General features: G+C 40.8%; 1 long non-coding RNA gene across 5 annotated transcripts in view; it reads left to right on the forward strand.

The window, feature by feature from the left end:
• LOC125689065 (uncharacterized) overlaps nucleotides 1–26,436 on the forward strand; it is a 48,107-nt gene extending 21,671 nt beyond the window's left edge. For all 5 annotated transcript variants that reach the window (XR_007375009.1, XR_007375007.1, XR_007375010.1 and 2 more), the window contains exons 2-4: nucleotides 21,800–21,933; nucleotides 22,570–22,717; nucleotides 26,065–26,436. This is a non-coding gene — a long non-coding RNA (uncharacterized LOC125689065). The remainder of the gene's footprint in view (nucleotides 1–21,799; nucleotides 21,934–22,569; nucleotides 22,718–26,064) is intronic.
• Nucleotides 26,437–27,034: the final 598 nt, after the last annotated feature.

Consider the following 27,034-nt stretch of genomic DNA (forward strand, 5'->3'; position numbering starts at 1 on the left):
AATTCTTTTGGGGAACATTTTGTGTTGGTTTGTTTATTTATTTATTTTTCAAAAGTCAAGAAAATAACAAGTGGAGCAGATGCACACACAGAAAAATAATAACGTGTCTCATGTCTCCAAAATGGTGAAATGAATGAAAACAGTAGGTTGGAGAACTCTTCCAAATGTCTTAGTGCCCCTCTGGCCAGAGAACGGATTGATTTTGAAGCAGAGGAGGGTTATTAATATTAATCTCCTCCAGTTTTCCTGATAGCACGAACCATGGACTTTTACTGTACGGTTTTAACTTTGAGCCGAGAATGTTTGAATTAGGTATGAAAAAATCTTATTGACACAGATTTGAAGTCATGGAGAATTTATGGCATCCTTTTGTAAGCAGTTTAATTGTTTAATTTCCTCAAAATAGAAATTACTGTGCTCTACTATTTGAGTTTATTTAACTTTTTCCAGACATGGGATCTTGTTATGACATTATGCATGGCATGAAAGCATCTGGTTTTATAATGTGAACACAGGTGCTGAGACAGGTGTGTGTCTGCTCAGTAAAAGGAGGGTAATGCTGAAACGTGTCACATCTGAGTTTGTGAAGGCCTTTCCCAAAGTCACAGAATTCCATCAAGAATGGAGATGGGGAAGTTGTGTTACAACAACGGGGGTGAGAGATCAGGCAGTTTTAATACCAGTAATTACTTTGCTGTGTGACGCGTGCCAGCCTTTAGTGGTGACATAGCATGACAGGCTGATTTAACAGAGCTGCCAGTGTGATATGTAAGATATTGGAGACAGAAAACACTGCTTCCGCTGTTTGTCATTCCAGAATTTGAGAGGATGTTGCCTGACAGAGACCAAATATTGGTCTCTGTCATTTTGCTGAGGTCACAAGGATAATTAACTAACTTGGCTCGGTCTCTTCTGTGTCATTTTGAAAAACATGCTTAATATTTGTTTTTGCCTTTCTAGCATGTAGAATCAGCATAAAAGCAAAGGCTTAAATAAGCTACATATTTTGATGGAAATTCTCCATCTAGGAAGAGAAGGAAAAATCAGAAGACTGTTTAAGCAATTGTTGTGATGACATTTTTATTTTGAAAATTTAGAATAACTATTGGAGTAAGTGACTGATCTTCAAACACTGCAGTTGAACCTTTTGGGCATGCAGAACCTCCTAATGTTTTCTCTGTGAAACCTTCAATCGACTGGTCTCTAGTACTATCACCTTTTAACTGTCACCTCTTAACACCTCTTTTGTGCTATTCCCAGTTTCTTTAACAAACTCTGAATCATATTATAAATAGGAAGAGAAAAAATCAGAGTATTCAAAAGACAGAATATTCAGTTTCCATGCATCTTTCAGCCTCATCTCTTTTTCTTCAAGCTCCAAAAAGTACATATATTCCTTTATCTTAAATATTCTCATGAAAAGCACTTAGCTTTTACTAAACAATTGCCATATTTGTTTGGATTTTTCAGAGATGTAGTGCTTCATATTATTTATTCCTTGAAAGCAATCTGGGAAAATATTTACAGCATAATTCAGATAAAAGTATTTGTAGCCACAAATACAGATGGTTAGATTTGGAGGAGAAACATTCCTATCTGATAACACATGCAGGATATTGCTGTCAACTTGGAGCTTTAGACTCAGTCCCACACATGACAGAGGCGCTCAAGCTAGGAGATAGGAAAATGGCCTGAAAGCTCTCACCTTGCTGCCTGCTTGTCCCAAACTCCTCAAGTCCCTCCCTGCTTAATGTGCCTGAGTTTCTGTTCTGCACCTCCATTTGCAGCTTTAGGGGTGCTCACTTCTCTGGCAGTGCTTGGGGTGTTTTTGCTGGAATGAAAAGAACTGAAGCTCAGTTAGTTATATACGCATATATACACTTATGTAGGCATATATGTCTAATGTAGGCATTCTATATGCCTACATAAGTGTATATATGCATGTATCTACAAATGAATCTACAAATGATCTCTGGTATGGATACCAAGACCATAGCCCTTTCCTCCAAAATGAATGTCCTGACCACAGGGTCCTTAAGTTCTGTCCCTTAGTTCTGTACATGACTTGGCTCTCTTCATGCTGGGTAAGAAATGGAGCTTGTGTCTGACCTCCTTGGCCAGGTGTTCCTGGTAAGAGCATAGGAGAAAGCATTGCACAGAAACCTGCAGCCCTGCTGGCCCTCATCTTCCAGGTTTGTGGGTAAAAAATCCAAAAGCCACAACGCCAGACGATACAATGGGACATGTAGCTCTGTAGAGGATAGACCACATCATACAGGGCCTGATAGCTCTCCCAGCATGCTTGTCCCACGAAACAGCACCAAATCACTGCCCAGATCTCAGGTTCCCAGGACACATACTGGCTGGGTTATTGTGCTGCCCAGTGTATGAATGCGAGGAGGTGGGCAACAGCTTTTTGTACCACCTTCAAGCAATGGAGTCTCATAATTTAAAAAATGTGAGATCAAATCATACAGTTAGTGGATAGTGGCTTTGTGAGCGTATCTGCAATGTCACTTAGACATCTGGTGTTTGTCTCAGTAATAATTTTTTGCCAGTTTTGGCCTAGCATATCTACTGAGAGATATCATAATCATGGAAAATCCTGAATTGGAAGGCATGCACAAGGATCATAGTGTTCAACTCCTGCCTCCATACAGGACCACCCAAAAATCAGATCGTATGACTGAGAGTATTAAGTGATGTACACTATCCTGTAGCAGGAAGATAGGATTTTTCAGTTTGCTACATCAGTCTCCTCTTGCCCACCTCCCTGCTTTTGTTGCTTCTTCAGCGCGACTGCATTCATGCCACAGCAAAATGGGGAAGCATCAAAATGTCCTCATGTGGGCAGAGACACACAATGACTAAACTGGATTTGTCCAAACTTTTGCCATTTCATTCTTTCTCAGATGTTTTGTGGGGAGATTGCTTATGCCCTGACAAGGAAACTATTGTATTGTTTTTGTTTGTTTGTTTGCTTTTTAAGTGTTAGATATTTTTAAAAAGTTCATTTTTATGCTCCGATGACTACACAAATTGCTACTATCTGTTAGTATTTGCCTGAAGGATTAGGACTAACATTTAAAACAATCCAACCGGCACGTCTCTGATTATTACAGAACTGCCACATGAAGTATCATTTAGTGGCAATTTTATGATGTGCCCAAGTGGAAGAAAATGCCCGTTTTATTAAAAAAGAATGCACCCAAGGACAGTGCAATAGGACCCCAATACAAATGTTTCACAATAGGGCACATTTTCATGAAGTGATTTAGTGTCTCAGCTGGGATTTAACTTTCAGGGAGAATTCCAGAATTGTCGCTTACTGACACTGGTTTATTTTCACTGGAGAATGCTGACTTCTCAGAAAAGGAGGAGGGGAGGGAAGAACTGTCTCGTTTGTTTTATCCCTAAGCTTGGTGGGTCAGGGCAAAGTTGTTCGGGGGCAGTTCTGCTGCATTCCGTATCAGATACTCATTCCTTAAGCAGTGAGCAGGGAATTTTATTGCTTTCAATTGAGGTAGTTAAAAATAATAAATCATATTTTAAAATATTTGTCTTATAAGATTTACCCTCAAAGAGCTTGATCACCTGTGCAAATTCACCCACAATCCTGTTAACATCTGGCGAATGGGAAAAGTCAGTTTATATTAAATCTTTTGTGTAGTATTCTGAAGCAAGTTTTTAATTAATTAATTTTCCTACTTTACATAGGCCTAAAGTGATCAGCAACTGCGTAGTGAGAAAATATGTTGCTCTTGTTGCCAGCTCTGATTAAAGCGTTAGCTGTAACTACTGTTTGAAATGAATTCTCATTATTGAATTTTGGATAACTGAATCTTAAGCCTGACAAGGATCAATGTGACCACTTGTCTATAGTAAGCATGAGCCAGTTGGGGATGTAAGGTTCCATCACTCCTTGAATTTTAAACAGTGTGGAATGTAAATCAGGTAAGTAACTGGTTACTTCCCCTATATTCAGCACTAGTGAGGCCGCACCTCGAGTACTGTGTCCAGTTTTGGGCCCCTCACTGCAAGAAAGATATTGAGGCCCTGGAATGTGTTCAAAGAAGGGCAACAAAGCTGGTGAGGGGTCTGGAACACAGGCCATATGAGGAGAGGCTGAAGGAGCTGGGAATGTTCAGCCTGGAGAAGAGGAGGCTCAGGGGAGACCTTATTGCTCTCTATAACTTCCTGAAGGGAGGTTGTAGTGAGCTGGGGGTCGGCCTCTTCTCTCGTGTCATTAGTGATAGGACCAGGGGGAATGGTTTCAAGCTACGGCAGGGGAGATTCAGGCTGGACATGAGGAAGTATTACTTTTCAGAAAGGGTGGTCAGGCACTGGAATGGACTGCCCAGGGAGGTGGTGGAGTCACCGAGCCTGGGGGTGTTCAAGGAAAGACTGGATGTTGTGTTGAGGGACATGGTTTAGTGGGAGCTATTGGGAATAGGTGAACGGTTGGACTGGATGATCTTGAAGGTCTTTTCCAACCTTGGTGATTCTATGATTCTAAGAAAAATTGATTCCTTTCTTTTAGTTTTAAGATGTGCTTGAGAAAAATTCAAGTTCTAGTATATGAAATGGACACGTAGATACAACAGCAAGCATTTTATTTACTAGCAATGTCTCTCTGTACTTCACTTCTTGATCAGAAACCCAACAGAGTGAAAACGTACTTGTACAACAGAGTGAAAACAGTATTTGTGATTGTTTTTGAGATGCTGTCCATGCTCAGAAAATTCAGAGATTATTGAAGTTTGCTTTTTCACATGACAGAAATGACCAGTCAGATGGATGGTCTGTTGCATCTCTGGGTCTCTGAAGATTGCCAGTGTCTGCTTTACTGCCCTGCATATGCCTCAGTGGTACCCAGAACTACCCACTATTTTCTTTTCAACAAATTCCCACTTAAGCCCAGCATGACTGTGGCAGGTCTCGGGCTGCGTGGCTGCCTTGGCAATACATTCATTTACGTGTGAGTTAACACAGCAGTGGCACCTCTCTTTCCAACAGGAGTCACAGGTTGTGATGTGCAGGTGAGTATTGCTGACAATCCTAGCTTGCTAAATCCATGTGTAAAGTCTTTGACAATTTCACTTTATGTAGCACTACTTCCTTATAATTATAAAAGAATTTGCTAACAGCATAAAGATCAATTAAAGTTTTAAAATCAGCCAGAAATCTCAGTAGTAGAATCATAGAATTGTTTGCGTTGGAAGGGACCTTTAAAGGTTCTAGTTCAACTGCCCTGCAATGAACAGGACATCTACAGCTAGATGTTTTCTTCATTGTCTGCCGTTAGAGCCTTCTGAGCATCCAGATCAAGCAGGTATATCTGTGTCAAGTCACAGGAAAAAAAAAACCAAAAAACAATAACAATAAAACAGCAGTGTAGAAAATTCTCTTGCATCTCTGCTTCCAGAGAGCCTACAGAAAAGGATGATTTTGGTGTTTCCATCTGCCATGTCTTCCACTTTCAGCCCTCCAGACAGCGTTTCTACTTGTCTTGCATGGCTACACAGGGATGGCAGAGGTGGTGACTGAGTGAGGAGAGGCGTGGGAGAGGGGAAAAGAAAGGGGAGTTGAAAGAAGAGTAAAACATCTGCTGCCTATGAGACAGGAAGGATTTTCAGTCACTTTCACTGGAATGGAATGTGATGCCACTAGTTCAACATTCATTGTGATACAGAATAGCAGACTGGAACCCCTTAGAGTCAAGTGATGAGTAACTGCAGAACTTACAGTAGAAGAAAGGAGCAGAAGCATTTGGGACACTCTCCAGTGTCTGTTCTTAGGCAATTTCTTCCTTTCCTCTCACTATCCACAAAGTTCTTCTGTGATAACCAAAGCATTTCTTTTCTTCATTGTCTGCTGTGGAGCATTCTGAGCATTCAGATCAGGTAGGTATATCTGTGTCAAGTCACAAAACACAGGGCAGTTTAATTAGGAAATGCTGAAAGTCTTAGCAGATGCTGGGCAGACATACTCAGAATTACCAACACCTTTATTTTTATCTTACTCAGTTTGTTTGCAAGCTTGAACATGTGTGTGCACCAGGATTAGAACTATTTGTATGCCAAGTTGCCAAGTTCAGTTATTTTGGGGCTATCTTCGTCAAAAAAAAGAAAAAGAAAAAAAATGTGAGTGGCATTTGATCAGGAGATGAAGGGAAGGTGATTTTATTTATGACAGATATAAAAGATTGTTTTTCTTTCAAATCAGTTAAAACAAAGGAAAGGCAAAGTCTTACATGGAGATCAAGCACAATAAAATCCAACTTCCCAAAGAAGGTAATGGTCTTCATTTCCATCCTTCCCCAAAGGTAAAAATAAATCTTATTTCTGGATCCATGAGAGCTCCTCCTTATAGCTGTGTATGTCAGCTCTGCTGCACAAGGCGGCTGCAGCAATTGAAGCGAATTCATGGCTAACTGCTCTAATGCCCCATGCTTCTACACCAAGTTCTTTCCAGTTCTCAGCTAGATTGAAACTCATTTAAATCAGATATCCACTCAGAGTTCTCTTACATGAGAGGTTTGTAAGGGGCAGATTCAATATACCTTGCCATCAACAGAACCAACATCAGCAGAAGTAGGCTGTACGTTTGCTTGTGCATGTAAGAACAGGGCTTACCTACAGATTGCCTCATAAGACTACTTGTGGCATGATCTAGCTTTATAAAGTGTGATGGGAGTTAATTCTCCTTAATGCCAGCCTGGAATTTATGACACTTGTATGCATGGAGGTCAGAAAGGCTCAGAAACCTCTGTGTTCATGAAGCCACTCTGCCTTTTGCTGCTGTGTTTCCCAGACTGCAGTTACAGCCACACCCCCGTATCTCCCCCCTGGTTGCGTTGGGATCACAGTTTATATTTGCCTATTAAAACCAGTGATCCAGATGCAACGTCTGGCTCAGGAAATCCCTGAACTGCTGATTGTTGGAAGCAGAGAGGATGTTTGGGGGTGGGGGCATCACTCTAACACACATACCTTGTTCTTGTATTTTCTTCCTAAGCGCCTGCCCTTGTCTGCTGTCAGAGGCACGATATTGAACTAGATGGATCTTTGGTCTGACTCAGGCTGGCAGTTCCTGTGTTAGAGGACATCGTGATGGTGGCTGTGAACCTCCAGCTCATGGGGTCTGAGGATCCCAAATGTGGCTGCCCACCTGCTAAGGCCTTGTGGCTGTAGTGCTTCATCTGCCATCCGTACTCCCAGATCCTGCTTGCAGCAGTAGTGCAGCACTGGGGGAGGGGGGAGAGCTGATCCCGTTCTTAAGGACTGTGTATTTTTATGTGTTTGCTTGTTTATTTTGGCCTGGATGGAAGTTCCTTTTTTTTTTTTCTTTTTCCCCTGAATAGGGAATTTAGAAAAGTGACATCATTTTTAATCCTTGACATTTATGGGCTTTGAAAGAGATTCTGGATAATACTGAGCAATTAAGATGCCATTTTAATAGTTCTTTCAAGTGAAATCAAGTGAGTAATTAAATAAAATTGAATGAGGACCATGTCAGGCCACCCACAAGCTTTCATATCTGCTACAGATAGATGAATAAGTCAGGGTGGGGGGCAAATGTTATATGGCTAAGTGGTCCTATTTATATGTTACTCAGTAACTCTAGGAATGAGGTTTCCAGCTGAAAGATTTGATTTCTTTGTACAGTGTTTCCAAGTGAGAATATGCTAAATTAGCTATTGTTATTCAAGTAGCAACAACTTTCCTATCTTTAAATTCTAGATAGTGGTGTTAATGGCATTATTTTATACAGTCAGCTTACGGTAATAGTCATGGAACATAAGCAAGATTTTTAACATTTAATGCTGGATTTTAATTTCTGCTGCTTTGTTCTGTATATGATTATATAGATGTTTGTTGAAAGCTGCTTTAGAGCACAGGCATGGGTTTGGTATTACACATGCTTTGCGTTCATATTACAGAGAGAAAACAGTAAAGTTCAAGCAAAGGATAACGAGTGGTTTTGAGATTTCAAGTACAGTGCCAACTAAGTAGGTAATGATGAAAAGCAATATTTGTTATTGATAATATTTGTAATATATTGTTATATATCAGTTCATTTGCTTAGGGAAGACAGAATCTTTTTTTTCTTTGAGCTTTCCCGCTCTTTCATGTAACATTTTGTGCCTGGATTTCTCATTGTAAGTAGAAGTTAGCTGGAAATTATGCTTTCTGAAGTAGATTCCTTGAACTGGAGCTGGGATGCCCAACATTGTCTTAGATATAAAAAAAAAAATGTTCACAAAATACCAATAACTGAAAAATGCTTCATTTTGAAGTTAAAATCAAGCTATTGATATGTTGATAAGACATCTAAGGACAGTTTTGCAAACCTGACTCATAGCTATAGCCATATTACTTTTCCTGAAATGAACACAGGGCAAGGCGCTGATTCAGGACAATGAATGGAATAATCCCATTGTGTTTTGTATTCAGAGTCACAGGAAAAAAAATTGTTGTTCCTTAAGAATTTCCTCAGCAGGATACGTTTTGGGCACAGCAGCTACAGAGCAGATATGTGGCAGCACTCTTTGCTCATCCCACATCTGCTTATTTTCTTTTTACCTTGTCCATCTGTCACTGTGTTGCAGTCAGTTGACTATGACTCAGTGCCTGTAGGTCCTCTCCTCATTACAAATACATACTTGCCTTTTAATTCCTCTCCTAAAAGACGATTCCCTGTTTATTACTGAGAATCTGGGAAAATGCAGGCCCCCTCTGGTGGTCAAAACGACATGAGTATGTTTCTACAGGCTTTTGCTCAAAGACTATCCTGCTGAGGGGCCAAAATGTGTGCTTTACATTTTGAAGTCATATGACCATAGTTAGATCATTTTTCTAAGAAAACCACTGGGATGTGCCAAAATTGGAGAAATGTGCATAGAAGAGGTGTTCCAGCATGTGTCAGGTCCCAGGAATGTGGTTGGTGGCACTGTCAGGTCCACACAGCACAGACGTGAAGTTCCTCGCACTGAGTCTCACTGCCCAGCTATCCTGCGAGTGCAGGGACAGCACTCGAAGTGCCAGGACCAGGCCTGCTGTTGGAGGCAGGGCAGAGCATTGGGGAGAAATATTGACTGCTCAGAAAAAATATCTGCCTAATGTCCCAGGCTGCTCTTTCTCCTTTCTCTGGAAACCACAGGGATACTGGGTATGGCATGTCAAGGTGCAGAAAGCAAGCAGAGATTATTTTGCTGTTTTCTGTGGTTCCCTTTTAATTTGATATAGTTGTTAATGACAACAAAATCAGTTGGACCGTCACACAGAGAGTTATGATATCTGATCTCTAGTTTTAAGAGGAAGACTCTCCTGAATGCTTTTCCTTTTCCTCTCTGTGTGAAAAGTGGCATTTCCCTTTGCTGTTGTGAGGATGTTTGGTGTTGTCTTCTCTTCCCTGGCAAGTTATTGCTTCTGACATCCTGGAGGTTGAAATGGTTTCTAAAATAGCCAAGAAATCCAAACAATGCTTAGAAAACATTATGGCACTTCCATAAGCAGCTATCAGTGATGTCAGCAGGAAAATAATTCACATAGCTATCCAAAGTTTGTCTTACAATGACTAGCTAGGGCTTTTCCTTTCCTTTTGTATCTGGTTGATTCTCACACATTGCACAAGCTCCACTGGAATTTTGTAGGCTATTCCCTAAGCCCCAAACTTGACTTTCTGTCTTCTGTCTCCCAGCAGCAACACATACCATCCATCACTCAAAGGATGAAAGAGTCCTGTCACCACAACTGCTGACCAAGAATAAGAGTAATTTGCCAATGCGTTTATGTACTGAGGAGTACTTGATTAATTCTATCAATGGTGACAGAGGATTTAATAGTAACATACAATAATTCTGTTGTTATTATAAAACCCCACTAGCCATGTTAGTGGCTGCTGAAGCTCTCCTTGTTGTCATGTGATTCCTGTTCAGAGAGGGATTGTGATGTTTCATTAAAATGCATTTAACTTTATTTAAATATGTTTGTAAGTGAGTTAGTTTTCCATAAATCCCCACGTCATCTCCTTGCAGCTATTCTGCATACCTATGGCCTGTAGAAAAAAGGCACTGTGTCATAACACACATCGAAGTTCCAAACCTCTGCTAGCAGGGGTCATCCTGGCCAAAGGCTTCTGGATGTTTTTTTTGGTGTTTTGTTTTGTTTTTTCCTGCAATAAGTCAGAAGGCCCTGTACAGTTTACTTGGGAGTGTACACCACTGGCAGCTCCACACCACTGTTAGAAAAGAGGCAGCCAGAGTAGTTGGACTGCTAAGAATTTAGAATGTATTTTTGTTTTAAGTTTATAAATTCCTGCATCACAAACATTTTCAAAGTAGGAACTTAAAAACAGGTACACTCATTTTCACTTGTTCTTTTCAATATAGCAAAACAAAGAATAATTTGAATGAGATTTCTTAGCTATTCAACTTCAGTCATGCGCTGTGTGAATAAGCAGTACTTGTGCACTGGCTTGCTACAGAGGAAAACAGGATTGAGAGGGAAGAATAAGAGTTTATAGCTGTCTTAGGAGATTTCTTCTCTGAAGTACCAAATATTGGATTAGATTCATGAGGAGTTTGCTGACTTTAAGAGATGAGGATATTCTTAACAAGCAATCTTCAGCATCCTTTGCTGAGTAGAAGTTACCAAAGTTTTGTTACACATGTATCAGTCTCTGAACATGTCAATCCTTAACCTTATTTTTGATGAAGTCTGAATTCATGTTGTTTCTCATTTAGGACATTTATTTTCCAGGTGGCTAAGCAGCAGCATTAGAGCTACACAAGATGCATTGCAGTTAAGGTTCAATCCTATGCTAAAACCATGACGTATGGACTGCATTGGCCCAGCAGCTGATGGGTTTGGGCTATCTATCATGGTGTTAAGGAAGAAGTGAGTCACCAGCCCATTTCCTATCACAAACCTTTCCTCATCCCATATGCAGTGAGCAGCACGTCTTCTGGGGGATCAATGTCCTCTTTTAATGATCATTATCTGTGTGTTCCTTTCCTGTCTTTTGGACAAATAAAGATTTTGGTACAGGGCTTTCAGAACAAGGAAGATTGGTCATCTCCCATGTTAATCTTTGTGGCCTTCCTTTGAACTTTCTTTAACTTATCGATGTCCCTTTTGAACTGCAGGCACTAAGCCTATGTTCTAGTATTCTAGCAGTAATTGCTCAGGATTTATGCAGACATATGATAGCCATCCTACCTGATAACACCCTTGAGAATATGCTCACTGTGTCGAAGAGCAGCATAGTCTCTTTTAACTTTGTCACGCTGGGAGCTCCTGTTCTGCTGACAAATTGGTATGACTCAAATACATTTCCAGGAACCTAAAGGTTATGAAAGAGATGTCTGTTTTTCACTAACTGCAGTTAATCATGAAGAGGAACAGAATTACACTGAGGTCTCTCTTTACTGTTCTTATTCCTGGGGACCAGCTTCATTCTTGTGCTCCAGAAACAAAGACTTTACGTATGAATTGCTAAAAGACTGAAAAGACCCATTCTGTTCCTTTGTTTAGGCTATAATCTACAGATGCCAGCAAAGGTATTGAAAGAATTTTGGTATGGGCATGAATTCCTCTGACTGGGTCCTTGCATGGAAAAAAAAAATTAGATAATTGTAACACTAGGAGCTGATATTTGAATCCTACCCTTTGTGCAAACTATCCATTAAATCTATCCTTCCTATTCATCTTGCTGCTGAGACTAAGAGCAACTTCAAAATGCTATTCTAAGCATAAGGAAAAAAATGGTTAGAAAAATACAGTATGCAAGCAAGTTATGGGCAGGTGTGAGGGTTGTATATATATCCAAACTGCTATGAGAGCTCTGAATTACTCTAAGGCAATATTTTCATGTGTCATAAGTTGGCTAAAATTCTCCATCCTTCTTCCTCATGACACTGCTGGCACCTCTCCTTGCTCTTGCCAGGTCAGTCCAGTCCTAAGCCACAGCGTTGTATGTCCCAACAGCCCAAGCATGAGAGGCTGATAAAGATGTCAGGTCTTGAAGAGGGGACAGAAACAACCGGATGAGGAATTTCACAGACATGGAAGGGTGTTGCTGGGGAAAAGGAGGCAGAGACAAACTGAGTTTTTTGGCAGGAAGAGCCCAGAGCAGTTCATCTGCAAGATCAGCTAAGAGCAGAAAAGGAAAATGAGTTGGTAGATCTAAATGGAACAAGCCAGGAGATGGGGCCACAACTTAAGGACGCTCCTCCATAGCAGCAAGAAAATGAAAGCAATGCATAGGCTTCATTGCTTCATTAGAAACTCCCTTGTAACGCACAGTACTTGGCAGGCTCTGTGCTTGACTCACCCAGTCTGCTGGAGGATTTTCCTGACCAAAGCAGCATGTTGGCAGGTGCTTCCTCAGCTCACACTTAGAGATAGCCACACAGGCTGCTCAGGAGAGGCTAAGTTGAGGCTCACTGTAGTACCATTACAGTATCCTGGAAAACAAAGATAGGGACAATGGTTATAGGAAAAATTTTGAACATTGCCATGCTTGCATATAACAGAATGCTTTAATATGTGAGATTACTCAGTCAGATTTTCCTGTAGACTGAGGTTAAAAAGACAAGTTCACTTTAAGCCATTGATCTACGATGAGAAGACAGGAAAACAAAACTCACTATTAAACAATATTCATTGCATATGCATGTCACACGTATGATGAATATCTTCTCTAAGGTCTCCAAGGGCTCACGAGGCTGAAGGCTCGGTTGTTCTGTTCACCCCAACCTCAGGGTGCACTGTCTGGGGCTTAGAGTGAGTCATCCTGTTATACACAGCTTTTAGGTGCAGAGCTATTCTCTTAGTAAGGACAGCTTTTTGTAGCCAAGATGGCAGAACTGCTGTTTTCCTGTCTATCTGTCCTATTTCTCATGGTGCTGGATTCTAACATAATGCTAAGGGTATTGTGTCATGTTTTTCCCCTTCCTCTTGCCTTCCTTCCCACCCCTAAGGTCACTTGGTTAATATTTCTATTGTACACATTAATTAGCACATTCCTGGCTGCAGGCTACCTTCTCCTCTTCCTGGCCTCTTTAAAACATAGCAGTTTATATAATGCATATTATTTTTCAAATGTTAATTGTGCAAAGACCTTTTAGGAATTGTAATATTTACCTTGCTCTGACCTTTGCACAGGATCTACACATGACATATGCACAGCAAACACTGGCTTACAGCAGCAGCCTGCCAAAGCTCCCCGACCTCTTATCACCTCTTCCCCCACTTACAATTTGTTAGATTTCTAGGGAACCCTGCCACACACGTAATATAAATATAAACAAATGTGGTGAAATCCTATCTGTATCTGTTCCTTAACATCCATTCCGTGCTGTGTCAAACTGAGGAATAAAATGTTGCCTTTGATTGGCATCTAAGGAAGTCTGCATTTAGGGTGCAGCAGAGTTTGAGAATAAGGGCTAGCTCAGTGAGCTGGAGCAGAAGTTTCCACTTCTCAAGAGGGCTGATCAGGAGGGGCTTGCCAGTCCTCATGGAAAAGGGTGCCTCTGCTTATTTTCTGCTTCTATAATCTTTGGTTTCCTACACCAGCCTTAGCCACTGTGGTGGGTGCCAGCTTCAGCAAGCCCTCTGATCAAGCTCACTCCACTCCATTTACCACCCACGAAGAATTAAAAGGCCGATCCCTAGTTGAAGTAATAGAGATAAAATCAGGATCTTATCCATAAGGTGAGTACCTGTTGAGGGGTATTAATGATGAAGCACTCACAGCAACTGCAGAATTTCACAATGTCAACCTACACGTGCAGTAACAGAGGCAGATCTCAGAGGAGGGTAATCTCTGGAAGGGGAAAAAGGAAAAAGCAACAGGGAGCAGCTGAGAGGGTTCCGAGGGGCTTCAGTCTCTGACCCAGTTCAGCTGGAGATGCAGCAACACATCCAGGCAAAGCTTTGTTAATGGCTTTATAAATGTCTGCAATATTTGGGTGTTGTCTAAAGGTTTCCCTTGAGCACACCCACGTAATCTGAGTCTCATTCAGTACGGCTATAGAACATACCGGAAAAGCTAACAATGCTTCTTTTTAAGAAGCAGATATCAGCATCTGAAATAAGTCACTGTGCTTGACTTAGCCAAGCCAAATTCCTGCTGTCTAGAGTTTTGTCTATCTCACGACAGTAGGATTAGACACAATATGTGTGAATATACTGCATGGCCGTGCAAAACCAAGTAGTGCCACAAAAATAATTGTGGTTTAATTAATGCAGTCTGCTGCTCTGTCCTCTACCAAGTTTTTGATTATTTGTCCGTCTTTAAATTCTCCACAAAGCATTCCTGCACAGTCGGATGCCTTCAGGAAAAAGAAAAAAAAAGAAAGAAAAAAAAAAGGAGCAAAAAATGTATCTTGCTTTCCATTTTGGAAGTCTGGCTTGTTTTCAAGCCGTTTCATTCAGTAAAATATATATGTATGGTTTATTAATAACACATTTGTCATCTCCATTTTTGAACCATTCTGAGATTCTGAATTTCTGTGAATTTCATAAATGGACATGAAATATTTATACATACGGCATAAAAAGCCTACAGCAATTAGGAAAGCATGTTTTAGTTAAATAGATGCACTTCTGAAATACTCTGTTTATTTGTTAATTTTGCTTAATGATTTTACTTTTGTGTCTCAAACTCCAGCTTTTAAAAATGTGTCACAAAACTAAAAGGCGGGACTTTTTGCCCACTCATAGCAGTTTACACTGAGCTTTTTTTTCATGGCTATTTGGTCTACAAGGCTGAAAATAAAAACATATTGTTCTGAGCATTGTGCACAACTTTTCCAGACAGGGAAAACAGAGATTTTTATGACTTAAGAAAGCAGAGTTCCCAGAGGGCTGCTCTGCTTTTCTTCCACTCTTCCCTTTAGAATTTTCTGAAAACATTTCACTTACTTTTGACTCTGGAGTGCATTTATAGGCTCTTATTTTTAGGAGTTTGTATGTACCTCCCGTGTGCATGCTCCCTGCCTTCTGCCTGCTTTCCCATGCTGACAGAGTTACAACGGCGCTCTTCTTTATGTACACTCACTCAGATGTCACTGAAGATTCAAAGGGGGTGGGGGGTGCCTGTACTTTATTTTCTTGTTTCCCCTTCCTAGCTGCTAGGCAGGAATTTTTTCTCTGCCTACAATGGTTATGACTGACTTTTTAGTCTCCAGGAAAAGTCCTGGAGAGGAGAGGAGCCCTCAGAGGGGCCTGCTTCTGCTAGGAGCAACCCCTCATACAGCAGGCACGTGGGCAGTGAAGCTGAGCTGTGGCCCACAGCTTCCTCACCGCACCCCATGTTCCTGGCCTGGCCTGGGCTCACGTCGATAAGAGGTCAGAAGCTTTGAGGAAACGGAAGTCTCTCTGTCCGTCAGCTCCCAGGAGCATCCCCCAGCCTGTGCCCTTCTGTCACTTCCCAAAGCAGAAGCAGTATAGCAAGGTCTGAGAGGGCAGGACATGCCTTTGTCCACTCCCTTATCCTGAACAGCTGAGTTGGAGCCACACACACATTGTGGCCTCAAACAGCAATATTAATTTTAAAAAGAAGGTCCTGCATTTGACTGGCTGTGCCAACTGTTTGACAGCACAGCTTTCCAGCAACTCAGAATTTCTTGGTAAATAGGGTATCATAACAAAATAGGGAACAGGAACATTACTTGGAGATTGAGATTTAAACTGGGAGGGCCAAATATACCTTCTTAGTTGCACCTAAATTAATAATCTAATTTTGCAAACAAATCAGAACCTAGGCAGCTGCTGGTGGATTTCTTGTAACTGTTTTAGAGAGTCAGATTATGTTTTTTGGAGGATTTGGATGCATATGCTATGTAAGAATGATAGCATGATAGCCTATTCTTAGGGTATACTTTTGTTCATTGTTGATTTTTTTGATCTATCAATCTAACTAGTAAATATAAAATGCTTTGAAACTTAAACCACTTTAAAACTAAATTGCACTCAACCGAAGGGCCTAACATGTATTTCTTGTTCAGCACAAGCCTTGATAAGATTAGTTATCAAGTAACTATTTACTTTCCAGTATTTCTTGTTTTAAGGTGATAAGTTTCCCTATCAAACTAACTTCTTGCATATTTAGTGTCTTCTTAGGAATGAAGTGTGATTTCTCTAAACTAATAGGTTATTTAAACCTTAATTCCCTGTTATGTAAATGTTTTGTTAAGGCTAAAGCTTAGTTATTTAACTGATAAATCTTCTAGTCTGCTTAAAATAATTCTTAAACATTAAAGCTGATTGTAACGTTAATTAAAATCAGTAGTTGAAGGCAAGAACACTGTCTACACCTCCGTAAAGGAAATTAATACATTTTTAGTTAGAATTGCAAGCTGTAGAAAGTGTGGCAGATGCGTAGTCTTTCTTTTACATCCAGAACTGGGTTTTTCAAGTACAGAATACTGTATCAATGTAGCAGAATACTGTATCAATGTACTAACCCATGGATGACGTACCAATAGACTGGTCCTTAAGTTCGCATACCTGTTACCCACTCTGGAAAGGCCCTGAACTTCAGAAAGATGGAAAGAAAATTCTCACACCAAAAGCAGGGAGCAGATATAAACTGGCTGTGGATAAATTAAGACTGGAATTTAGAAGAGGATGGTGTCTTGGATTCAGAGCACTGAAATTCAGTGGTGGCCTTACAAGGAAGTAATAGGGCCAAAACTCTCCATTCTGTGAACATGAAAGTTGATCTGTGTATGATGACAATTAGATGATGTGGGGTTGCTTGTAAAAATACTGTTGACCCATCTAGCCCTGGAATCTTGCCTTATGGTCGTTGTTCACATGCAGTGGTAGGAGCTCAGCCTCCTCTTGTGTTAAGCTTTCACCTACGTGGGCATAATAATCAGGAGAACCAACCTATAACTCTGTTTCCAGCACAGGGCAGGAATGCAGAAAGATGTCAGTGCTGAAAAGCTTCAGGATTGCACAATTCAGGCATACAATTCAGGCACTCAGAATAGGGAATTCCAGGTGTAAATCTGCCCGCACAATTTTAATTGACATTTTGCCTGGTGCAGGTGCACACTGCACCTCATTTGTATTCCAGCTCCCTGATTCAAATGACATTTTTTGCTGGATTGAAACTTGAGTATATTGGGTAGAAGAGTGTCCCCCTTCTCTTTTTTCCCTGAATGCATTTCCACTCACCATCCTGCAAGTTTCAGCACTGCGCACCCTGTTCCTTACACAGCCTCCCTCTCTGCCTCCCCCTGGGCCACCCACAATTTTTCCAAGGCTGTGCAACCCCCTCCTTTTTATTTCTCCTTATCTTTGTGACTTGAAACCAACCTGTGGAGGTTGCAGTGATGTGCTGGGGCTGAGCGGAGCCATGGTGGGAGGGTGCAGCCTGGCACCTGCTGAGCCCCTAGTGCCCAAAGCACGAGCCTGCACCTGCAGGATGTGTGGGAACCCTGCAGCTCTGTAAGTGCCTGCACACTTGAAGTCTGCTGTGGCTAATTAAACCCTTTTCCAGCACACCAGAGGAAAAAAACAAGTAATATCCGTCAGCCTCTTGCCACCCAAACTGCAGCATGCGTTAGAAAGTCCAGCATCGGCTTCACTTCCCCTGAATTTTCCCCTGTGTGAAACAGGGGTACAGCTGTGTCAGTCTGTTGTAGTCTATAAAGGAAAAGTGTTGCATAGGTGCGAGTATTATTAGCTGCTTAATAGAACTAGACAGCATTAAAAATGAACCTGGGGCAGATAGGGTGCCATAGCAGTGTCGGTTTAAACCCAGTTAGCTGTGGAGTTATTGCTGAAAACTACTAAAGTGCAGGGCACAAGTAATTGCTGTAGCATTCCTGTAACTCTATCAGTAGTTTCTCTCTAGAAGAGCCACATGAACAGGGACCATAGAGTTTCTCTACAGCTACAAAGATTGATTTTTGGCTCACGTTTTTCAAGTTTGTCAGAAAAAAAAAAGGAAAAAAAAAAATTGAACAGCTGAGCTGCTTTCTTATAGCCCAGCAGAGAAATTTCCTGACAGACTGCTGTGTTCTTTTGTACTATGTGGAACTCTGGTCAGTGCAATTTTTCCATACATTTAGGTTTTCCTGAGTCTAGATGACAGTTCTGATCACCAGGAAAGCTGAGAGATGGCTTCTTATCAAGATACAAGATTAGTATAAATCCATCATCAAAACCTTTCTGCCTTATTTCAGCTCATATGCAGACATGGCTGGTTTGTGGTCCCTACAGTGCTGTGAGGGGTTGAGAGGTGTCAAAATCTGCAAGACTGAGCTGGGAAAGTCTTTGAGGTTTTGTGAGAACTTTCTGAGGGCTGGCAGAGCAGCAGGATGTGCAGAGTTACACAGCCATCCATGGTGCAACTGCATCCAGTTCTAGGAACTATCTTTTACCAGGCTGTTTTCCTCCCTCTTTCCACTGTTACCTTTCAATATGGTACCAAAACCTGTTTTCCTCTGGCTGTCGTAGAACAAGGTGCCTGGTCAACTCGGTAGTTTGTAACAATGAAACTGGCATATTTAACTTGGAGATTTATTTTTTTCTACAGAGGCCTTGTTTGTTTGTGTTTTAGCTTTCCACCTGTGACTTCTGCATCCATAGGCTACCGCTACGTTCCTACTGAATCTCAGAGTCCCAAGTAGCACTAGAAATGTTGTGCCTAAGCTTTAATTTGAAAGGGTTTTAAAAATTATTTTTATTTTTACAGTGTTGTAAGTAATGTCTGTATTCAGAAATAATACACTGAATACTTTTCTATTGTACCTAGAGTGGTAATTTTGTACCAAAAACTCTGTACTGATTTTTCCTAAAGGAACTTGGAAACAAAACAGTATGGCCATTGTGTTTCAAACATTAGAGCAATTGTTTAGTACATGTGGTGCAACCCTAAATTTCCATGTCAGAACATGGTGCCAACTCTGAGTCTCTGCAAATTATGATACTGTAGGCATGCACATGTTTAAACAAGTGCTTTCCTATCTTGGGGTTATATAATAGTATTTATATATACTGTTTGGAAAAGCCAGACAACACTCTAAAGTGATAAAAAGGAACAGAAAACATATGCTTATTTTCTACACCATTGTACATTTGAAACAAAGCAAAACCTCTTATGGTGCTTGGCTCTTTTTCTGAGTATATTGGCATTTGTTAGATATAAATGCTAATAATGCTTATTCTTGTATGTTGTAAAAAACTGTAGGTAGGAATAAAGAGGCCTAGTAAAACAAATAAGGATAAACAAATAATAATTAATTGCCTGCAGTTGAAAGTACATTGCGCTATAGCTTGCATTACAATAGTGCACTCATAAACCTGTGACTCCGAACATCTTTACATTACAGATTTAGGCAGCCAAAATATTACTGTAACTGCATTTCAACAGGCTACCTAGTGACTTAACCTACTACTGAGAGTCAGGAGAATATAACTCATCCTCCACAATGCCTAGACATCACCAGCTTTATTTCTGAGGATATCCTGGAAAATGGAACTGTGAAAACATTCCAAGAGCTTCAGTGGGATTATTGTCTATGACAAGATCCTCTTTGACAGTACACAGACCTTGGTGCACATAATACCTGATAAAAATCAAACCTCACCATTGGGACCACTCTGCTTGCTCTGCACAGTATTTCAAATGGATTTATATTATGTGGAATCAGCACCATCAGTGACGAAAACTAGCTCACAGCTTCTCACCCACACGCTCAGTTTAAGTGTTCATTGTACTTTCAAACATCTTGTTTTCTTCCTTTTCAAAAAAGGTTTCCCATGTGCCATAATACATAGCCCTGGAAGATGCTGTTCATTGTACTCTATTTCCCATTATGGACAAAACAGATTACCCTCTGAGATACTATTTCCGATTTTCTTTTAATTATAAAAATAAAAATATGTTTTCCTATAATGTTTATTATTCTTCTTAGAATATGGAAACAATGGCTGTATAGAATAGTTAAGACACTGTGCAAGATTAATTGATTGTGGGGTCAGCAGTATACTCAAAGAGCATTAGTTTTCCCCAAGGTAAGAATATTATTACAAATTAGAAGAGGGCTGTAACAGGCAGTGCTGGCCCTTGAAACCGAGCTCTGTGTACACCCCCACACCACTGCTGATTTCAGTCTAAGCCTTATGCACTGGAGCACTGTGGAGGATGATCATGTGACCAGTGTAATTCCCTAATGCATGTGTGACCAGATAGCTTAAGAAAAGAGCATCTCCCTCCAGTGAAAAATATTTGTTAGACTGGTAGCTGCTGAGAAATAATCTATGTGAGAAACTTAAAAGGTAAGCACGTTGTTTTGATTAGAGAGCCAGACCTAGGAAAACAGCGAGAGGAAAGCTAAGCTTTATGGGAAAGTGAAGAAAGAAACTGCAGAAGGCAAAGACGCAAAAAGTTTGGTTTGTAACTGAAGAGGGCTTTTGTTCTTGTTAGTATTAGAAATTAGTATCCTTTTCAGCTATAAAATACAATTAGGGTTATGTTGATCTTGCTTTGCTGAAACAAGGAGCTGGGCAGATTCAGGAGAAGTGTGTGACTCATGGAAAGAGTAACTAGCAAAGAACTTGCTTGACTTGAACTCTTGCTATAGAGATTTTATTTACCCCAGGGGAAGGGTGAAAGTTTCCAGTTTGGCATAGTGCTAAACTACTTTACCAGTGAGAGAGAACTCAAAGCCTCCTTTGCTGAGAAGATAAGCTTTCATGTTACAGGATAAGGGCTGACATGTAATGAAGAGTAGTACACAGCAAGAGAAGAAAAAGATGCCTTAAATCATCTTTCTTTTAAAACTAGTGAAAACTAGCTAATGGAGTGCTCAGCATATATATAGTATTTAACTAGGTGGTCACAGTGACTTCTTTTCAGTACCTAAGACAAACCATTACACATCTGTTTACAGCAGACTTTTACCAAACAATTAAAAAAAAAAAAATGATCCCTGCTTTGAGGAGCAGAGAATCTGTTACAGCTCTTGCAGCACTATTCTTTTCCATGCAAAACTTAGAGAATTCAGACAAAACACTTCTTTGAGTTTTATTCCTAATATGAATCATAAGCCATCTATCTGTAAACAACACTTAAGTGCGCTTCAAAATTTTTACTGTAGAAACAGTTGGAAAGAGCTAAATACCAGAAAAGTACTTGCTAAAGAGGGGTACTTTATATGCAAATTCAGCCTCAGCTAATCCATACAAACATGTTCTAATAGAAAGGAAAAAGGCATACTTACACTTACCAAAGCTGCTGATCAGAGCTCTTACAGCAGTCTAAAATACGCATAAATTAAGCAGAACTCCCCAATTTCTCCTGAACAGAGCAGAATTCTTTAAGAAAAAAATCTTTATCAACATTCAATTTGAAAATAATAGAACAACAAGTAGCAGGAATTCAACGTGTCAGCCCTATCTTTGAGCAGGACTAAGTTATTTAGTAGAGATCTATTCTAGACTGTGAAAGATATGTGATAACAAAGATGATGAACTGACTGAAGAACAGCTGTACAGTTTTGGCTTGCAAAAGCTGCTTTAAATGATGAAACAGAAAATATCAGTATTTGATGAACTGTACTGTAAAGAATCACAGAAGATTCTTATAGATCCTGAGAATGTGACATAGTACTTAAGCAAAACTGGTGAACACTCAAAAAAACCAACTCATCATTGTTTTTGCTGATCAATGCTAAGGACTTACATATGGTCCTTGTTCATGTTCTCTCTACTGGAGGGAGTTTCTCTCAATTTCAGTAGTTGGCAGTCATAATTTCTCATTTTCACTATTGCAGTTGCTGTGAAATCACCTCTGCTTGAAAAACTCTTGCAAGTTACCTCTCTGGGAATCATCAAACTTGCCATTTTGGAGAATACAGATCACTGTCAGCCATAGATACGGCCTCATGGAAAATGAGAGACACTGCAGGTAAGTCAGCTTAGAAGGAGTATAGGAATTAGTTGATCTTAGGACAGCTATAGCCATCAATGTGCTTAGAACAGAAATAGACAAGAAGCTTTTGTACAAATATTGTTGTTCTTTGTTTCTTCAGATTGCGTATTTTCAGTTCAAGATTGTGTGTGCTCTGATAGGTGGAAACTGTGCTCCTTGAAAGTTCTATGCTTGTTTTGAAAGAAAAGAATAGAAACACTTTTTTTTTTCCAACCCGAAAACTGTAAGTTTGAATACAAAAGCTATTTGCTATCTTTTAGGCAAAGGTACCAAATTCATCTATGCATGGATCTTGAATCTAGAGGGTTTTCACTGTGTGCTGCTGAGTAAAACTCAACAAAACTACAATGAGAAAAAGGGGCTACATCACTCAAGAGCGTTTGCTCTGAATGCTTACTTTCCCAGCTGACTGTAATCTGTAAAGAGAATGGCTTTTCTCTTTGCAGTCAGCTACATGTGATTCAAACAAAAATTTCTCAGACCTTTTACCACTGAGGCACATCATCAAGTTATTTCCAGATTGGAATGCAGATGTATGTAGCTGAGACTCTGTGCATGCTGTTCCTAACTGCTGCGTGTGATGTTTCACTGCTCTGTAAATCTGTTTTCTAGTGAATCAGCCCCCAGACATCACAGGAGAGGCTTCTGAAGAGACCTTCAGCACAGCTCTGTGGAGACACCGCCTGTGCTGGGGTGAGGAACCCCCCTGGCAGAAGTGAGTGAGTGCATGAACGAGGGGAGGAGTACGACTGCCTGTCAGGTGAGCTCCCTTTGCTGGCGATGAGGAGCTGTGGTTGAGTGACTCACTGGCTGGCCGTCACGGGAATGTCTGAGAGCAGGACGATGTGGGCATGCTGCGGACAGACCACAGGCCATGCACTGTTTAGATTCATCTGCTGCTGCTTTAGGGAATCACAGCAAATTACAACCTGGAAATTATAAAACTTTATTTTAAATCCTGGGTGAATACAAATCTCATCATTTTCATATTCATCCTTTGTTCAACCTCTGTGCTCTGAGCCCAACAAAAAGCTGCAAAACTGCCTGTCACCAACAGGAATGGAAAAAGGATCTCATGACACGACAGACTCTGAAGCAGGTTAAAGCTTTCACATGAATTACTCTACATTCCATAGTCTTTGTCTACATTCTTCAATCCAAAGATAAGTGAAATCAGTAAGAAATCTTTCCACTGCTTGCAGCTCATTGAGATTGAAGCCCTTGGATCACTTTTTTGTGCTGCTGCTCCACCTATTTGTGGGCTGTGCATACAGTTTAGGAACACACTCTTTCTTGCTGAAAACTGCTGGGCAAGTCCCTCTGTCATTGTCCCCATGTCACTCTGACCCAGGACTTCCTGCTGCTGCCCCTTTGCACAGGGAATGCAGCAGCATCTGAGCTACTGTTATGTATGTTTAGCTTGCCTCAAGAAGAAAATCCTTCCATTAGGAATCTAACATGATGTTTTTATGATAAGGACAACTTAAGTCACTGGCTTCCTCTGACCTCCTTGTGCCTTTGTTTAGCCCAGAGTCTTGCAGACTATTTGGGACAGCTACAGTTCAGCAGCTCTACAGGAGCTCAAAGTAATCATTCACATCACCTTCATTTGTCCTGTTGTAAACTATGTTTTAATTGTTTGGGTTTTTAAACCCCTACCAGGCCATTCCTGGCTAAGCCCCTTAGTTACCAGGTCACGTTCAATCTTCTCTGATACAGACAAAGCTTTGTACTAGTTGAGCTTGCCTCTCTACAGTATACTTGCATTACAACCAGCCTTGTGGCAAGATCAGACTGTGCTCAGCACTGTGTTTAAGCCCAGGTGTTTAACTTTTCACTGGGATCTGATTCATGCTTTCTGGAATAACCTAGCTCTTCTGGTCTCCTCTAGTTCACAAGTTCCCCACTGCAGCCTGCAGCCTTGCATACCATTACCCTGCAGGCATACTTTCCTGAAACAGGTTTCTATCCCACCCAAAATGGGCACAAGCTTTGTCTGTTTTTGCCTGAGGTTGTTAGGCACAGTGCCACAACTTGGCATATGCTCAGAGGGTAACTGAGACTCCTCAGAGGTCCTCTGGCTAACTCCTCCTCAGAGCAGGGTCAGTGCCCAAGCATCCTGATGCAAACCTCAGACAGACACACTACAGACTGACATTAAACACCTCTGCAGACACCTTTTGCTATTGGAGAAAAAGTGATGGAAATGAAAGACTAGCATTTTTCTCCCTACCTCCTTTTTTTTAAAAAAAAAAAAAAAGTTTGTAATTTTCATTTCACCACCTTCCACCACAAGCTTTCAAAAAGCAGCAGACAGAGGAACCTATACACATATTCCCAACCTCGGCACTGGTGTGGCTGGAAGCTGCTCCAAGTGTATCATTAAAAGTAGTATTCTGCCCTTTTTTTAGTCCAAAGAACCAGAATCTGCTGTTCTGTGTGCCCAGATGGTCTTTGAACAATTGCTTACTCTGATTGTTGAGCTCAGATTCTACTTTTTAGCACAGCAGTCTGAGCAGGACTTCTTTTCTCTCTGTGATCTGGAGAGCAGGGCCCCAAGCTGCCCATCTAGGGTCATCCCAAGCTGTTGGGGCCTGCTGGAAGCTTGGCACAGGCAAGGATGTGAAAATGTTACCTCTGACATCATTAAGTAGCTGCTGCAGTCATGGGTGCTTTTCCCATCAACGATGGCTCCTCTTTCCTTCATCTCAGACTGCTTCCATGTACTTCTCATCCCTTGTCCTAAAGCTGATGGGCTTGTCTGCCTCAATTATGTATAATTATGAGAACTTTAAGACGTTTCAAAGCTAATTCAAGTCAGGAGGAGCTCTATTTTGCCAATATGAAGCTTTTTCCTTTAGTTTTCATACATGTGAGCAGCATATAGTGCGACAGTGAAAAACCAGGATCCACTGCTGAAGTTTATTTTTGTAGAGGTTAGTGTTCTTGGCATATGACATAGCCATGCTGCGAGAGTTTTCAAATATTAGTTGTAATATTTACTTTGCTTTTGTGAAGAATGTGTTAGTTTAAACATGTCTTCTCCTGAAGGTAAAGTGAAATAGTTAAATGTATTTTTTCAGTTTTATGCTCCTTTCCACCTAATTTCCTCTGTAGTTTATTTATTTTCAGTGTACAGGGCATTGCTCAAAGAAATGAGCAATTTGTGAGGAATAGTACATTTTAAAAGTTCAATGGATATTTTAATTGTTTTGTAGACAAGATATATTTATTTCCCTGAGGGGGAAAATAATTGTAACAGCATAGTAAGGAGATTTTCGTATCTTGAAAAAAAATCTTGTATTTCTGAATCAGTTATTTTATGTGAGGGTAACTGTGAAACTGCCAAATATCCCAGTAGAGATTTCTGCTAGTTCAGGAAAATGGAATTCAAGACTATGCAAATCTGTGCAACTAATTTTAGTATGACAGTTATGTCAGCAAGTTGAAAATGAGCCAAATCCTACTTGCTTCTAGTATTTTGCTGGATATGGCAGTGGTCAACAGTGACAGACTGGCATTACATTTTTTGCCAAAATGAATCCAAATTTCATTGTGACTTAATGCCTCTCCCACCCACCCTCCCCCCCCCCCCCCCAAAAAAAAAAAAGAAAAAAAATATAGTCCTTGTAGCAGCCTCTTGTGGAAGTAGTCCAAGGGGAAAGATGATCAGTACTTTGACTATCATTAGTCTGTCTCCTTTTCCCATCCAGACTGCACTACCTGTGTGTCAATCTGACCACTTCAGACACCGAATACCACACAGAACCCATGTTGTTCCAAGATGTGAATTCATATACAGAGCAAGCTGTAAATCTCATCATAAAAGCTTGTTCATCTCTGAAAAACTAGTCTGCTTCAGGTACTTGTGATTCCCAATTGGGAAAGCTGGTATCATTCATCTCTTGGCATGTTTGTACTGCGTCCAATGCAACGGAACCATGATCGCAGTGGGGAGAGGAAGACTTCTTTCTGAGGAGGAGATGGGGAAGGTGCTACAAAGGTGCATTTATGGTAGCATGTTGATGGAGGGGGAAGCATAAGAGTGTTTACCCAAGGTAACATAATGTAAGTTGCCCTGAGGCACAAAAAGATTTATCATTACAGATTCACGAGGCATGGAAGAGGGCCACCAGCAGTGAATGGCTTCAGCAAAGTCAAGCCACTTCTTTCCAAGGCCTCAGACATTAGTCCACGCCGAGTCTGACCATCTGAGTTCCTTGGAAGTGAATGTAAATGCCTACATGAAGACCAAGAAAGCTGGACTTTTTGTGAAACATTAATAATTATATGGTGGTAGCACTCAGGAACTGCTGACCATGGAGTAAACACAGTTTCTGCCTGAAGGCTGAAAGGTACAGTTCTGTACAAAAAATACTTCATAGAAGTTGTGTTACCATCAGTGTGGTCTTGCTCTGCAAATCTACTTAATCTATGTATTTAGAGTCATGTGCGCTTTAGTGACGTAATAAAGGTCAGTTAATTCTTTTCCCTACTCTGATGACAGTAAAGTTAAACTGTTCACTTTCATTCAAAAGAAATACCTTCTTGATTAGAGTAACATATACATCTAGGAAGCTGTGGCTAAAGGTACGATTTAACCTACAAAATACAGGGACTTCTTTGCAGACACTTGAGTACACTAGAAACCGATTGCCAGCTGATTTTTAGTTTACAAGAAATTGTAGAGTCTGCCTTTTCCCAAAAGTTTGGAGTAATGTTATTGAAGCTTGTGGGCCCTCGCTACTGTAAAAGTGCTCTTCTGTAGCCATAACTAGGGCTGGTCAGAGCGTACAAGTGAAACCCTCACATGTATCATGAGCTCCCAGCTCCACTTTTCTTGCAGGCGTCCTGACCAGTGGGTGTAGACAAGCACCAGGACCTCTAGCTGGCCTTTCAGTGCAACACACTGAGAACTTCTGATGGTTCAGCTGCTGCCTGGCTAACCTGGACGTCAGGTTGCAGGAATACTTTGTGGCACTGCTGCGTATCATAGAATCATAGAATCACCAAGACTGGAGAGGACCCACAGGATCACCCAGTCCAACCATCCACCAATCACCAATAGTTCTCACTA

Source organism: Lagopus muta, chromosome 2 (genome assembly GCF_023343835.1).
Source record: "Lagopus muta isolate bLagMut1 chromosome 2, bLagMut1 primary, whole genome shotgun sequence".
In the NCBI taxonomy this organism is placed as follows: Eukaryota; Metazoa; Chordata; class Aves; order Galliformes; family Phasianidae; genus Lagopus; species Lagopus muta.